Raw genomic sequence first — 14,009 nt, forward strand, 5'->3', positions numbered from 1 at the left:
CATGCTTGGGAGACAAGCTGTCTATCATCTCTCTGGGCTTCCCTCATGGTGATCTGGATGTGGACAGTATCTTCGCCGCCTCTCTGCTTGTATCCACTGCATTTGGCGATGTTGTGACTTCTGAGGAGCGCCCAGTCATGCTGCTGGATACCCCTTCCCAGCAAAACCAACTCAGACTCCGGTGGCCAGAAGATGACTGTCAAGATCATCGGCCACCAGGACGGCCAAGCCATCAGGCTGCCTTCAAATCTGCTGCCAATGAGGGAGGTCCACAAAGGTGCTGTCCCAGCAGCTGTTAGGTTGAGGCTCCTTAAGCATGTCAAAGATGACATTATTTGCATTTATTACTTTAAGTTTTCTATTAGATTTGGAACATTTTAATGCTGTTCTAAGATTAATATGAAGGCACACATACATTTTATTCAATTCAATGGGCTGGATTGGTGACATGCTTTGTACATTGGGCAGACGTTGCACAAGCTGGTAAGATGAGGTCTTTGTGTGGTGCAAGATTTCTGGGTTAGCCTCTAAAGGAAAGTTTTTTTCACAATTGAGACATTGCCATTGGATTGAGTCGGCCTACATACTTCGGATGTCGAGCTGATGGTTTGCTGGATCAATGCATCCCTCATTTCCCTGTCCCCCCCCCCCCCCCCCCCCATTCCCCCTCTCCATGAATGTTCCTATCATCTGCCTGGAAGCCATCCATCCGATCTTGTGTGAGCCGAAAACATCAAGATGCATAAGCTCCCTGGATGACAGACATAAATTTATAGAATCTGTATTATTATTATCTGTGGTCACTGATAACTTACACATTCATCGAGTGGTGCCCCTTCTTGTTGATGAAAGCTCCTGGATCTCCTTCTGACGTGCTGATGGTCACATGCATGCAATCTATAACTCCCTGGAGGTGGGGAACCCAGCCATTGAGGTGAACTCTCGTGCTCACCATCTGGCTAACTTCACCTGTCCAGTAGTTGATAAAAGTATGAGCGTGTCTGAAGATGGCATTCGTCACTAGCTTGACACAACTGTGTGCAGTAGATTGAGTGAAGCTGCGCTGTTACCCCACTGAGCCCTGAAATGAACTGGAGGTGTAGAAGTTCAGTCCAGCTGCAACCTTCAACTCCAACACAATGGGATGTGTGCCCCCTCCCCCCCCCCCCCCCCCCCCCTCCCCACCTCTCCCCGCCAATGCGGTTGGGGGTGATATCAGGACCCATCATGTCACAAATTGATGTCACTGTGTTCCTGGCAAGGGGTAGCCTCTTGCAGCACTGGACCTGAACATTTGGAGGTCATTGATGCGCTGCCTATGTACCCTAGCCACTTGGTAATGGCATCATCGGAGTCCCCGCCAAACTGACCAACTGACCCCATGCCTCTCCTCTTCCTGTCCTCTGCATAGGATGCTGCCTGCCCCTCCACTCCCGCCCCTCTCTTTTTCTTAGAGGGAGGTCCCACCAGTGAGTAGACTATCCCCATTCAAGTAGATGCAGAAGACCAGTGCCTTGCTAATGAGTGGATGCTGTCCTCCAATCCGAAGGAAAACTTTCCAGGAAGTTCTGAAATAGCGAAAATCATGCTTCAAATGCTAATTCAAACTCGAGGAAAACTCTGTACTCACACAGTTATAAACTCCAGGACAGAGAAAGTATTACTGCTTCAGGGGTCTTTTATTCTGTCCCTGGAAGAGGAAATTTAAAAAAACCCCGCTTTCCCCGTGTGATGAGCTAAAAATTGGAGAGGCAGTGTAAAATCACTGTTGATCGCCAGTGGGCTTTCCATTCATGCACGTGCCCACCAACCTCAAAATTGAGCACGTGCGTGCTAATATCGGGCAGTGCTCCCAATGTCTACACGCGCGATTTAACTCACTTTTGGGTTAGGCGCGTCACTGACCCAGCCACATAACATTCTGGCTTCTATCCCTGTGATGGACAATGTCCACACAGAAGTTGTTTTTCCGAGCTTATCACAGGGAAGAATGGTCCACTCACACGTATGGCTGGAACATTCTAGAATCTAAACACCTTGGCCTTAAAACAAGATCCGTGGTCTGCGCAGGCATGAGCTAATTAATTAACCTTTGAAATCATTATGGGGGAGGGGTCATGTGACCAGACTAACTATTTTTGAAATGATTTTGGTTCGACACCCAAGCTGCCAAAAGCACAGGCTGGGAGAAATCTACCAATGGGATAGTGGCACCATCTCTCCCACTCAAGTTCACGGCCCTATCTCAGTTTCAGATTGAGACCCATCACAGAGGTAGAGAACTTCAATCGAAAGGAACATAAAATGCAATATCATCAACTTAAGATGGAATACATTTCCTCCATTGAGAGAGTGGTGGCTCTCGCAGAGAGGCTGCTTCAGGGACACTCAATACTTGAAGTTTGCAACAGTCTCAACTCCACTGGAATTGCAAGACCACCGTGGAAAAAAGCCATGGATACCAGTGGACAGCACGGCAGCACAGTGGTTAGCACAGTTGCTTCACATTTCCAGGGTCCCAGGTTCGATTCCCGGCATGGGACACCGTCTGTGCGGAGTCTGCACATTCTCCACGTGTCTATGTGGGTTTCCTCTGGGTGCTCCGGTTTCCTCCCACAGTACCAAGATGTGCAGATTAGGTGGACTGGCCATACTAAATTACCCTTGGGTTAGGTGGGGTTACTGGGTAATGTAGGCTCAAGAACCGGTGCAGACTCGATGGGCCAAATGGCCTCCTTCTGCTCTGTAAATTCTATGATCTATCAATGCCTCTGAATCAAGTACACCCAGACAGTGAACTCTTTGTTTTACTTATTAGCATTAAATCATAATTTGGGAAAATTGCAGGCTGGTGGGGGAATGGGGGGCAGGGTGTGGGGAGGTTTGCGCAATGCAAGAAAATTACAGCGTGGTGCAAAAATAACAAAATATTTTACTTGGGAACTTTAATTATCCTAATATAATCCAAGATAGTAATTTTGTATAGAACTAAAAAGGCAGCAGCTTTTGAAGTGTGTACAGGAGAATTTTCTGTGTAATTTCTGAGGAAGTGGTGGCATAGTGGGAATGTATGGGAATTATGTTCTGTAATCCAGAGACCAGGCTAATGTTGTGGGGACACTGGTTCAAATCTCTCGACAGCACAATTTTAATTAATTAATAAATCTGGAATTAAACGCCAGTCTCGGTAATAGTCTTGGAAGTATGCATGCCTGCGTGTTGCAAAAGTCAGGATGTGTGTTACCTTTTTTAGAAATATCTTTACCTGGATGGGTTTTTAGCACAATGAAAATGAACACACTTACCTTTAAATTCATGACAGACTGTTGGAGTTATTTGCAGTCAGTGCATAAGTCGTTACGTGCAGACACTGAATCCATTATGAATTCAAAAAATCCCTGTTATTTTGAATCGCAGTGGGAAAGAAAGGCCGAGTCTTTATCCGTGCTCTTACCAGCTCTTACATAGCATTGGCCATGTGAGAACTGCTTCCTACCTGGTTTCCATTCTGAGGCTGAGTGGAGGAGGTCAGATCGACCTTGGGCATCCGGTGGGAATTGGGGGACTCCCTCAAGGGTCCTCTTTCCTCCATGTTGGACAACCCCCCCCCCCCCCCCCCCCTTCCCCCCCCCCCCCCCGCCCAAGGTCGGCACTAGATGCAACCCCCTTGGCTTCTTCATCAAGACCCTCACAAACCCCTTTCTCCTCACCCCAGGCATCACCTCCCCTCCTCACCATGAGAGCGCACGTGCCTGGTCTTGGACTTTGAGACAAGGTGGGCTGGATTCTCCCAAAATAGGACTATGTCCCTACGCCGGCGTAAAAACGCTAGAGTTTTACTCTAAGAGATTCTTGGAAAAAAGTACAGCTAATTCAGTGCCCTGCAGTGGGCGAGCAGGGACCTGGAATAATTCACGCAGCTTTAGCTGCGGATATAGGCCCCCGCACTTCCGGTTTTGAGTCCGTGCATGCACACGGCGGCGGCCTCCAGGGGCTGCGCTGAGCTCCATTGCGGAATCAAACCGCGGAGCCACACACAAAACTTAGATCCCCCCCTCCCCCGATCGGTCAGGCGCCCAATCATCTAACCTCGCAGATCTAACCCCCGGCCGCTTGTAAGGACTCCCCCTCCCGGTGTTCTATCCCCCTGCCCCGCACCAGGGCGGCCGCGGACTTAGTCTGCAGCAGCCAAGCGTGCATCCCGACCAACAACAGGTGGTTAGTTCCACGCCGTCGGGAACTCGGCTGGTTTGGAGCGGAGGATTGCTGGGCTGGCCTCTGTTAATGGGTCCACAGCCACATGGTGTACTCCGCGATCACGCCGATTCTCGGGTCACGGAGAATTGCCAGACAGATGTCGGGCAGCGATTTAGGCGTGAAAGTGGATTCTACTGGCAACTTTCTGAGGTATGTCTGCCATCTGAGGAGCAGAGGTGCGGTCTTCATCCAAGTAAAGCACCATGGAATGTTAAATGGTTGTGGGGGCTGCTGTGTACCCATTGACTCTTCAGATGGTGGATGGGAACCCCTTCATCCAAAATATCCTGCCCAAAGTTTAGCTTTAAATGTTGAGATGTTTCACGAAACATTACGCAGCAAGGTTAGAATGATTAACTACATGCCAGCAGGCAGTTTGCTTTGTGAGCTGTGCGGATGTGCAGTATTCATTGCCAGCCTGTGAGAAAAGACTAACTCTGCTCACTCATTTGATGCAACAACATTAACAACATCAAATTGTATTCATGTGCTACCTTTAACATAATAAAATATCCCAAGACACTTCACAGATGTGGTTCTTCTCCTAAGTACAAAATGTGTGAATGGTTGTAGAACACGAATATATCACTGTCTGAATGACACACGATGCACACCATCAAAGGAGAATGAAGATCATTCCACCATCTCAGCTTTATGTGTCTGACTTTTCCCAAACCCAACATCCATTTGTTTAGAAAAGACTGTGAATCTGTAGCTTTTTCGGCATGGACCCATTGTAACTCAGGCTTGCAAGTTGAGCCCTTCCTTAAACCAGGGATTTGTGGATCTTGCAAAAGGGTGAAGCATTCTCCTGATGCTAATGAGTATTACAGCGTAGGAGGTCTTCAGCCTCCTAACGTGGTGCATCGAAACTGACACAACAACACTCTGGATCCTGCAGGATATTCACTTTGGATTAATGGCCTTGACCCCCAAGGTGTCAAGGTTAAAAGTGATACACTTATGAAGGGATCAACGAGGGGTGGTTGTGGTGTAATGGTGATGTTACTAGGCTATTCATCCAGAGGCCCAGGCTAATGCTCCAGGGGCACTGGTTCAAATCCCTCCACAGCAACTGGTGGAATTTATTTTTTAAATGGGGCTGCATGGTGGCACAGCTGTTAGCACTGCTGCCTCACAGCGCCAGAGACTCGGGTTCAATTCCGACCTTGGGTGACTGTGTGGAGTTTGTACATTCCCCTGGTGTCTGTGTGGGTTTCCTCTGGGTGCTTTGGTTTGCTCCCACAATCCAAAGATGTGCAGGTGAGGTGGATTGGCCATGCTAATTGCCCTTCGGTTTCCAAAAGTTAAGGTGGGCTTACAGAATTACAGGGTAGTGCAGGGTAATGGGCCTAGGTAGGATGCTCTTTTGGAGTGTCAGTGCAGACGGAGAACATTCACCCCATTGAGTCTGCAGATATATCTGCAGATATACCTTAGGATATATCTGTTTTGCTGCGGAATAGCCACAGGCGATTCCTGCACTGTCTGCATAGTCCTCTTATTCTGCCTGTTGGTCATCCACTCCCTTTCTGCCTGTGGACTCTTAGGCTGCAGTGTGACCACCTCTTATGTGCTAGCTATGATGCTCTCCGCCTTGCAGATACTCCATGGTGTCCCTAACCGCCGCACCAATACCAAAACCTGGGCTTCCAGGAGCTGCAGCTGGACACACTTCTTGCACACATGCTGGCTCCAGGCACGGGAAATGTTCCAGCTTCCCACATGGTGCAGGAGGAGCACATCACGGCTTTGAGCTCTCCTGCCATTACTTATACCATCAAAGTAAAATTAAACTTTTTGGAAGATACTTAATTCCAAAGAATATCAATTACTCTAAGGTCCTCCCTCCCTGCTTCTCATCATTACAGAATGACGATGAACCACAAAATAAAATATTAAAATCTAAAAGCGAAAAAAGTAGTAAACAATTACTTGACCATACTCTTGGTACTCAAATGATTACTGATTGTACTCAAAGGATCACCTCGTTTCCCCCCTCACAGAACTCCCTCAGTCACCAAACTCCTACTTAAGCACTCTATTGCAGCCCAAACCAGCACTCCAGTGCAGATAAAGTCAGCACTGCAAGAATTAGATATAGCTCTTGGGGCTAAAGCGATCAAGGGCAATGGGGGAAAGACGGGATCAGGCTATTGAACTTGGTGATCAGTCATGATCATAATGAATAGCGGAGCAGGCCCTAAGGGCCGATAGGCCTCCTCCTGCTTCTATTTTTCATGTTTCTATGTTTTCTCCTCTCTGAATCTGCAATTTGCTTAGATCATCCATAATTTTTCGAACAGTAAGCCCGATTCATAAAAGTTCACATCTACAAATGTTGTCTGTTAACATTACAATGGGATTTACAGGCAGCACAGTGGCATAGTGGTTAGCACTGCTGCCTCACAGCGCTGAGGTCCCAGGTTCAATCCCGGCTCTGGGTTGTTATATTTGACTTATCTAAAATATATATATTAGTCTGCCTGGCACGTCTTCTACATTTCTCAATGCCGTCATGTAATCTTGGCAGCATTTCAGAATTCATGCTTTGTGGTATTACAATGTGATATTGTCTCAGCAGTATACCATCTACAATAGTCAGCTCTGACTGAATGGATTGATATTGCGGACAGTTGCCTTTGGGTCATCCTTCGTGAAGATGTTTCATAACTTTCATCAACGTGGTATCTTTCTGTGTCTCAATGCGAATTTGCTGAAATTTGACATCTGATACAGATAGCAATTCTTTGAATAGCCACAAATGTGGATCAACATCATTGATGGATTCTTCTTGGAGAATGTCAGTGTTGACTGACCTAGACGAAGCATCAGCAATTACTAATGTTTTACCTGGTGTATACTTGAGTGTGAAATCGTATCTTCTCAATTTCATCATTAAACATTGAAGTCTGGGAGTCATGTAATTTAAGTTTTGTTCTGTGATGTGTACCAGTGGACGATGGTCAGTTTCCACTGTGAATTTGGGTAGACCATATATGTAGTCGTGGAATTTGGAAATCGCCGTGACTAACCCTAGACACTCTTTTTCGATTTGAGCGTACCTACAGTCAGTGTCAGTCATTGATCTTGACACATAGACAATAGGAATCCAATTATCAAAATGGTTTTATTGCAGTAAAACAGCACCAATGCCATTTTTACTTGCATCAGTGAAAACTTTTGGTTGGTTTTGTGGGATCAAAGAATGATAAGCATGGAGCTTGTATCAGTTGTTGCTTCAAATCAGTCCATTCTGCAGTATGTTTGTCAGTCCAGATGAATTCTGTGTTCTTTCTGATCAATTGACGTAGAGCAGTTGTTCTCACAGATAGATTTGAAATGAACTTTCCTAGAAAGTTGACAAATCCAAGAAAGCGTAAGACAGCCTTCTTATCTTTGGGAATTTGCATTGCCTTGATAGCTTGCCTTGCCTTTGTCTTGATCTAGTTTAATCCCTTTAGCTGTTATGTTGTCACCTAGAAATTTTAAAGATGAGGCGGCAAACATGCACTTGGCTTTGTTTAACTTTAAACCATAGTTGTCAATTCTTTGAAAAATCTCCTGAAGACGCTTGATATGCTCTTCAGGTGTTGTTGACCAGACGATTATGTCATAAACATAAACCAGAATTCCTTCTATGTTCTCAGTCATCTGTTCCATTGTTCTGTAAAGTTTCAGAAGCAGATATGATACCAAAAGGCATCCTATTGAAATAGTACCTTCCAAAAGGTGTATTAAAAGTACAAAGAAGTTTGCTGGAGTCTTCTAACTGCATCTGCCAAAATCCTTGAGACGCATCAAGCTTGGTAAATATTTTAGCATTTGCCATCTCAGCAGTGATATCTTCCTTCTTTGGTATTGGATAATGCTCTCTCTTGATACTTTTATTGAGATCTTTTGGGTCCATACAGATTCATATTTCACCTGTAGGTTTCTTGACACAGACTTAGAGATTGACCTTAGAGATTATTTCTTGAGTTTGAAGTCTTGACAATTCAGCTTTCAGTCAATCTTTAAGTGGAGCAGGAACACATCTAGGTGGATGGATCACTGATTTGGTTTCCTTTTTCAGTTGGCTTTTGCACTGAAAAGGTAACGTGCCCATACCTTGAAAAACATTTGAGTGTTGCTGAACATCATTATTGAGTGCCCTTGATTGACAGGTATTCATGAGGATTCTTTGTATGAGTTGCAAATCTTTGCATGCTTGTGCTCCAAGTAATGATGGACGAGTATCATTGACAATTTTGAACGTTACTTGTTGTTGAATGGCTCTGTTTGTGACACTTAGGTAGCAGGATCCATGTGAAAAAATGGGGTTGCCATTGTAATCACGCAATGAGCATTCTGGAGGAATCATTTCACAATGACTCTTGATCTTGGACTGGCCCTTGGAATTCAAAAGATTTGCTGAGGTGCCGGTATCCAATTTAAAAGTGATTGGAATTGTGTTAACATACACAGTAGTCATCCATTCGTTGCCTACTATGTTGACTTTTTGTTCTTCCATTACTTGAAGATTTTTCTCATACTCTCGATGAGCTAACTACATTGTTTTAAGATGATCCTTGGTTGCTTGTAGATCATGCTTGATGGACAAATCAACTACACCAATAAAGAAAGTATTTTCTAATGAGAAAATATTGTCATCTTCCCTGAAATCATCTTGAGTGTTGATTTCTTCTGTATGCCCACAGCTCGTACTTTGTGATACTTTTTGTGTGTCGAAGAAATGTATTTAGCAGTTGATTGACATTGTGAAGCACAATGGTTGTGTTTCTGACATTTTAAACATGGTTTGCCTAAAGCTGGACAATTCCCATTTAAGTGGGTGTCACCACATCTGTGACACGTAATTACCATGACGTAATTGTGACGTACACGCATGCGCAGACCTCTTCTTGAACGTCTCGCATTTTGGTGCATAGTGCGCATCTGCAGAGCATGAAAATGCTTGCAGAGGATAGCTTCCGTTCCTTACAGATTTCTGCTTTGCTTGCAATACCATTTTAATTTTCTCTGTCTCGTGGTAGAGATTCCCACTTTTTTCTTTTGGATAAAATGCTAGATACTGGCTCCTGGTCTGTCTGTATTTGTCAATCACGATTTGTAGAGTTAAATCATTTTGACGAATTAACGCTTCTCTGATGTTATCAAGTATACCACGTACTATTTGGTATCTTACAAGTGAATCATGCAGGTTTTCATAGTTACACATTTCATCTAAGAGCTTGAGATCTGTGATAAAATTATTCACAGGTTCACCAGTTTTTTGAATTCTCCAAAGAAATTTCAGTCGTTCTAAAATCTCATTTGTCTGCATTTTACAATGTTCATCAAACTTTGCTATCACTTGATCAAATTTGGTTTTATCTTCATCAGCACTAAAATGAAATGAGTTGAATATTTTGATTGCTTGCTGTCCTGCAAGGGATAGAAATAATGTGACCCTTCTAGCTTCTGGTGCACTTAAATCACTAGCTTCTAGGCAAATTTGAACTTGCCGCTTGAACAACTTCCAATGTAAATTTAAATTACCAGTGGTCTTTAGATTTCTTGGTGCTTGAACTTGATCCATTGATAGGTCGTTTGCGTCGAAGTTTTCAAAGTTGTGATGATTGCTATAGTTGAATCCGTTTGTGCTTTTCTCTTTCTTCTTTTCTATGCTAAATCTTTGTTAGTCTTTCTTAAAAGATTTATAACTTGCTGGCACCATGTTATATTTTAAATAATAACTTATCTAAAATATATATATCTTGCTCTTGAATCCACTAGGATGATAAAATGACCAATAGTCTTCTTGTTGAAAGATGAACTATTTAATGAGTAATAAAATAATGAACTGTGAGTCCTTTCACTCAATACTAAACTAACAGTACAGCATTAAAGCACAATACAGATAATTGTATAACTATACACTATTATAACAAACTAGTTCTAACTTCTCTCACTTCAGCTTGTCTTGCTTGTTCACTGTTCTGAATCAGATCATCACATTATCACCTGACTTAGAAAAGGCGGGAAATCAGATAGTATCTGACTGTGAGCCATCTAGTGTTGAAATGACTGTACTACATTGACATACATTGATCATGTATATTGATATCTGAATATCACTATGTGGGTCACTGTCCATGTGGAGTTTGCACATTCACCCTGTGTTTGCATGGGTTTTGCCACACAACCCAAGGATATGGAGGGTAGGTGGATTGGTCATGCTAAATTGCCCCTTAATTGGAAAAAAATGAATTGGGCACTCTAAATTTATTAAAAAATAAACAATGGGATTTAAGTGATTTCATATTTGAAATCTTTTCACTCAGTTCCGCAGAAGTAACTGGCTAAATGTGTTTTTGCAATTTCCAAACATAATCGTGAGCAAGAGATTCAATGGAGCTTCTAATGACACATATATTTTCAATACCATATGATCTTGATTGAACCATATGCTCGCACTGAAAATGATTACAAAAATAGAAATTCTTCTCCATATCATGGAGAAAGAAATCTAGCAATAGTACTAAATGGAAAGTTTACAGTCTAGGTTTTTCTCGATTATTCCAGTATTAATTCAAACTGTAAGTCTGTAAAACCAATACATTTATATGATGAAATAAAGTAAAAGGAATTGGTTGTAACCTTGTTCAATTGTTCCTGTTTCTAAGTTATTATTTATTTTCTTCAAGTTCTGTTTAGCTATTTCCTTTTTCTTTACTCCTCCCTTGTGCAGCAGTGCCAACCGTGGGGCAACTATTTTGGCTGTTGCTGCTTTGCCCTGAGAGGCCATTCCCCATAATAGTACCGAAAGCAGTTTACCTGTGGTTAGCACAGCACCAGGGACCCGGGTTTGATTCCAGCCTTGAGTGACTGTCTATGTGGTGTTTTCACATTCTCCCCATGTTTCCTTTTGGGTTCTGTGGTTTCCTCCCACAGTCCAAGGTACGTAGTTTAGGTGGATTGACCGTGATCAATGTATGAGTAATGAGGATAGGGTGGGGGAGTGCTCTTTTGGGGGTTGATGCAGACTCGATGGATCGAATGGCTTCCTTCTGCACTCTAGGGATTCTATGTTTTGCAGGAGAATGGCCACAGGAGATTCCTGCCCTGCCTGCCAAGTCCTCTGCTGGTCGCCATTTCCCTTCCTGCCTGTGAGCCTTCGGTGTGACCACCTCTTCATGCGTGCAATTCACGACACTCTCCACCTTGCGGATGCTCCACAGTGTTGCTGTGCCGCCGCTCCAGCTCTGAAACCCGGGCTTCCAGGAGCTGCAGCTGGTTAAACGTCTTGCCCACATGCTGGCCCTGGGCACTGGAAATGTTCCCGCCTTCCCACATGCAACATAAAGAGCACACCACGTCTTTGAGCTCTGATGCCATGACTTACCCTTTTAAATTAACCTTTTGGAAGATGCTTAATATCAGATAATATAAATTACCCTAGGGTGCTTCTTTCCTGGTCCTTATTATTACAGAATATAGTCTTTACAAACTACAAACCACAAAAACACATTACAAAATACAGGCAATAAAAGTAATAAATACGTACTCGACCTTAACCACTACCTATTATTCAGCTCTCTTCCTTGTAGCCTCTACTACTGCAGCAGGGAAGTTAGAAAGCAAAGAAAAAAGCAAAAAGCTCCTCTTTCTCCTCTCCACCAAATTCCCATTATCCTCAAAATTCCCAATACCAACACTCAATCTGGCTGTGTCTCATTCAGGATGTGCTCTCTCCCACTGCTCGTGCGCAAAGCTCACTAATTGAATTCCTTGGAAACACCCTAGGACTTCACAACATGGAATTCAACCTATCTTGGCTTTGAAAGTGAAGGAGTCTCAATCTACATCACACATCAACAGCTTGCATGGAATTAGACCTTTCAGGGTGGAATTTCCAAAGATTAGGGCTGGGAGGATGGTAGGGTTAAAGGAGAGATGAGGACTAGGGGTAAATGATGGGAACTGGTGCCAGAAGCCTGTAGCCATTATGACAGAGACTTAAGTAATAATAATAATCGCTTATTGTTACAAGTAGGCTTCAATGAAATTACTGTGAAAAACCCCTAGTCACCACATTCCGGTGCCTGTTCGGGAGACCGGTAAGGGAATTGAACCCCCACTGCTGGCCTTGTTCTGCATTGCAAGCCAGCTGTTTAGCCCATTGTGCTAAACCAGTCCCAGTAGAGCATCTGGATGGTTCAACGATCACTGTATTCGAGTGTACACAGGGAGAGCACCCACATTCACAAAGTGGCGAATGGGACTCTGCGGAATGCATTCCATGCTTCATCAATGATACATGTGAACCACAGGAGGGCGTGCTCCCAGTCACATACATAGGAAGACATGCTCTTACTCTCATACACAAAGTCACAAGTTTCCTGCAGAAAGGTTTGCATCCTATCAATTCCTCCCTCAGAACATCGTGTGTAACCATAAATGTTTCCCACACTCAATTCATTCCAAGAATATTGTTTCCTCCCTTCACAGGTTCTGCTTTATCTAACTGATGGCAGGGTGGCACAATGAAATGAAAATGAAATGAAAATCGCTTATTGTCACGAGTAGGCTTCAATGAAGTTACTGTGAAAAGCCCCTAGTCGCCACATTCCGGCGCCTGTCCGGGGAGGCTGGTACGGGAATCGAACCGTGCTGCTGGCCTGCTTGGTCTGCTTTAAAACCAGTGATTTAGCCCAGTGAGCTAAACCAGCCACTGCTGCCTCACAGCTCCAGGGACCGGCTTCAATTTTGGTCTTGGGTGACTGTGTGGAATTTGTGCGTTCTCCCTGTGTCTGGGTGGGTTTGCTCCGGTTCCTCCCACAGTCCAAAGAAGTGCAGTTATGGGGTGGGGCTATGGGGTAGGATGGGGGAGTGGGCCTAGATCGGGTGTTCTTTCAGATGATTGGTGCAGACTTGTTGGGCCAAATGGCCTCCTTCTGCAATGTAGGGATTCTATGGTTCTATTAAAGGATGTTATCTAGTACAGCACTTCGGATCAAGGGGATTAAAGGATATGGGGGGAAAGCGAAATTAGGTTATTGAGTTGGATGATCAGCTAGGATGATAATGAATGGTGGAGCAGACTCGAAGGGTGGGATAGCCTCCTCCTGCTCCTATTTTCTATATTTCGATGTTTCTATAAACTCGATAGCTGTAGACAAAATTACTGCCGCACTAAGCTATCCTTTACTAAACAAAGTTTCATTCCATTGTTACAAATAGGCTCCTCCTGAAGAAAACAGAACCTTTTCTTGAAAAATGTGTTTTGTTGTCTTCCTGATAAAGGTGCATGGAAGAATTTTCTTCATAAGGGTCTCAGGTACTATCCTCGGAAAGTTGCCCTTCACTGGTGTTTACAGCAGCATTGACCTGGTGGGCATCAAATATGCAACTACAGTGGTTTCCTGTCCACATTAATAATGCCGAAGTGGCGATGAAATGAAATGAAAATCGCTTATTGTCACAAGTAGGCTTCAAATGAAGTTACTGTGAAAAGCCCCTAGTCGCCACATTCCAGCGCCTATTCTGGGAGGCTGGTACAGGAATTGAACCGTGCTGCTGGCCTGCCTTGGTCTGCTTTCAAAGCCAACGATTTAGCTCTGTGCTAAACCAGCCCATGGTTGACAGCTTCAAATTCCTAGGTGTGCACATCACCAACAATCTGTCCTGGTCCATCCAAGGCGACACTACGACCAAGAAAACAGAACAGCGCCTATACTTCCTCAGGAAACTAAGGAAATTCAGCATGT

Source organism: Scyliorhinus canicula, chromosome 17, assembly GCF_902713615.1.
Source record: "Scyliorhinus canicula chromosome 17, sScyCan1.1, whole genome shotgun sequence".
Taxonomy (NCBI): domain Eukaryota; kingdom Metazoa; phylum Chordata; class Chondrichthyes; order Carcharhiniformes; family Scyliorhinidae; genus Scyliorhinus; species Scyliorhinus canicula.